The sequence below is a fragment of the Caloenas nicobarica genome, chromosome 1 (genome assembly GCF_036013445.1).
Source record: "Caloenas nicobarica isolate bCalNic1 chromosome 1, bCalNic1.hap1, whole genome shotgun sequence".
Classification (NCBI taxonomy): Eukaryota; Metazoa; Chordata; class Aves; order Columbiformes; family Columbidae; genus Caloenas; species Caloenas nicobarica.
The window spans coordinates 64,714,976-64,718,211 of record NC_088245.1 but is presented as its reverse complement, the minus strand read 5'-3'; positions in this window follow the sequence as shown (position 1 = coordinate 64,718,211).

The window sequence follows — 3,236 nt, the reverse complement described above, 5'->3', positions numbered from 1 at the left end:
AATGCAATTCCCAGCAGAACTGAGAACTGCCTTTCACATCTTCTCTTGCATGAAACCTTTACTAGGGTTGACTCCTGTCTTTGCTTCCATTTTTTTGCATTGAAATAGGGTCTAGCATCAGCAGCCATAGCTAAAAACTTCCATTCTGTTCTCACAGTCTTCAGTGCACCCACTGCTTTCTGTCCCAACCCAGAAGCGGTAGCTGAGAACTGGTATCGCTGGCTGTAAATTGTGCATTCAGCAAATCTGCAGTCTTCAGCATAATTAGTAAACCATTTGTAGGAAAGGAGCAGCAGGCATCCAGTCCCTATGTGTTGGCTATCGTCATCTCATGTATCTTCAGCTGTGGAAGGCCCATAGAGCATCCTTGGACAAAGGATTTCCCAAAGCTCCCTGGCACATTTGCATTCAGCTGTAAGGACCGGCAGCAAGGCTGGAATAGTTTCCCAGGCAGTTACTTGTCAGAGGATCACAGCCAAAATGTTCAGGAGTGTTTTATCTGACCCATGAAGTACACAAAGCTGTTTCTCCTCCCTGAACTATCCTGACCGCTGCTCTGTTTTATTAAGCAGCAGCATGAAACTGAAGCATTTCCAAGGATTTTCACCGTGGTGATCTGCACAGCCTGAGACTTTCGGTTGCCTCCAGGTCAGCAAACAGCAGAAACACTGGAACAAGGAGACAGTCGCTTATGCAAAATTTGTATTTGGTTATTTCTCTCTACTAACACCTAGAAAGTCAACTTAAAAGGAAAAGAAAAAAAAAAAAAGGCAAACTCAAATTCAATAAGTTGTTTTAAGATCCTTAATGACTACAGAAAGACTTCCAGTCCCCACAGGGAGTGGGATTCCCTCCCGCAGCTTCTTCTAAGATTGAATGATTTTTTATTCCCGCCAACCTTGACATAGAGGAGCCAACAGCCACACTTCTAAGTACAGCTGCAAGGGAGAATGACGTCCCTACCTGGCCAGTCCCACGTGCTAACGCAGCAGACGCTTCCCTAAGCCAACCCAAATCCAGACGACTTGCCCAACGATGTGCCATGGGAGCGGCACGGCAAAACCTCCCCGCTAAAAGCAGCGGGCAAGGAGGACCAGGGGGGCAAGAGCCAACTTCACCGGAATTACTAGGAAATCCTTACCTTTAAATTTCTCCCATGCCCTCCTCCGTGGGTTCCTGGTCCTGCTGCCAGGAGGCAGCTGCCCTGCAGCACCCCGAGGGGAGCGGTGGAGAGCGGAGTCATCGCTGCCTCCCACGGAGCAGACAGGTGCTTGGAGAGCTGCCCGCGGCCTCGCAGCGAGGCAGAGGCCACGGGACTACAATTCCCAGAAGGCCCCGCGCCTCTCTGCCCGTCTGCCCCCCCGCTGCTCCTCGCCACGCACTCTGGGGCTTGTAGTTCTTCTGGGGCAACCCCCCCACACACACACACGCCGCTGCCGCTGCCGTTCCCTTGCTGCAAAGGGAGGCTTTGCCTGGCTGCGAAGGAAACAAACACTCTGAAAACTATTGTTTGGACAAGAAAAACAACAAAAAACCTTTATATGTATGTCTGCATGTACGCATGTATAAAAAAGCAACACTCAGCAAATATTTTTTGTGTATAGTCAACGGGAACAGAGGAAGTCAGTGTACTCGCAATGAGCTTTCTGATTCTGGTGTGGGTTCGTATTGCTGGGAAGGGAGGGGGGGAAAAAGTGAAAAAAGGCTTGTACGCAAGTATTGCCAAATAACTTTGCAAAATCAGATGGGAAAAATTGAAATGTTCCCATACGCTAATTAGCTAATGACTGGCCTCAAGCCTACAAACGTGCCCGTACTTAACTGTATCCTCCACTGAAGTGAATGCAATTGAATCTCATACTCCAGTTGTTCCAGAAACTCAAGACCTCTAGAAATTATAAGCATGGCTTAGTAATGGTGAGATTTTAGAAGTAATTAAGGGTTTATCCACTTTGGGAGTTGCTGCAGAGTAGCTCTACTTGCGTAACTCCCCTCCCTTGTGCTGGACATGTATTTCACACTAATACTGCTTTATTTGGAATTAATTTGCACTGCTTGGGATTTCAGTTCACAAGCTACCTTTGCCTGAATTGATGGACTTGTGCAAGGTGAGCCTAAACTGCATGTTCTTTTTTACCTTGTGTTTTAGCCTTTATTTAGGCATCTCTTCCCCAAAGGTAGGCATTTCTTTTGAAAACTAGAGGTGAAGTTTCTCACACAGTCACTGCTGTCCTGAATTTGGCAGATCAATAGGAACACTAAATGCCACGAGACCCACAAAAAGCCCTTTGGGAGCATGGCCCTGTTTGCCTAACTGGGAATGTTTGTTTTTCTAACACCGAGGGGAAGGCGGTGCAGCAGAGAGAAAGCTCTCCTTTCAGAGTAAAATCGTTTCTTCACAATAAGTCCTTCTGGACAGCAAGTCCTAATGATACTTCATGGAGAACATGAAAATCATAATCTGTCCAGAGTATAGTCAAAGCTTCAAAGTTTTACCCAAATTTTATGGATTGCATTTGCCTTAAAAATGTGAACAATATTAATGTAAAATGAGTCAGGTAAGGTCTTCCAAGACTAGTAGGTATTAAGCTCATGGATATACAAATAGCTCCCCTTTACATGAGGTGAAGAGGAGGACAATGAAGAGTCCTAGATAACAGAAAATAATAATACAGGAGTGATGCAGGTTTTAGTGCACAGATCGGTGGTATCCACGAAGACTTCTTTGCTTCTACACAGCACCATGCCACAGCTGTCTCCGTGCAGTTGTATGGCAATGTTCCTACATGAAGAAGACTTCCCAGAGCTCAGGTCATGATGCAGAGGGTCCTGCCAGAACTGCCAGAACTGCGGAGGACCCACATGGCTCTGTGGCTCGCAGGGCTGAGGCATAGCCCAGCTCTCCGTGGGGGCTGCAGGACTTCTTCACTCGAGTCAAACCATTGAGCTGCTTCTGGACCCTGTCTGGCCTGGGGAAGAGTTCAGCTGCTTCACAAGGCACTACGGCTCATCCTGTACTTCCAGAACAAGCTGGCAGCGCATGAATAGCGTACTTAAGCCATAACCCAGATAAGCCTTCCAGAATAATTGAGATTCTACAGCATATGACTTTTAAAAGTAAGTTTCCATAGACTTGCTAGAAAAATGTGAGTTTTGCCTTAGCACTTCTAATTCTAAGATTTCTGAATAATCTTTTTAATGCAGGTTTAAAAAAGAAGAGGAAGTAAAAAAAAAAA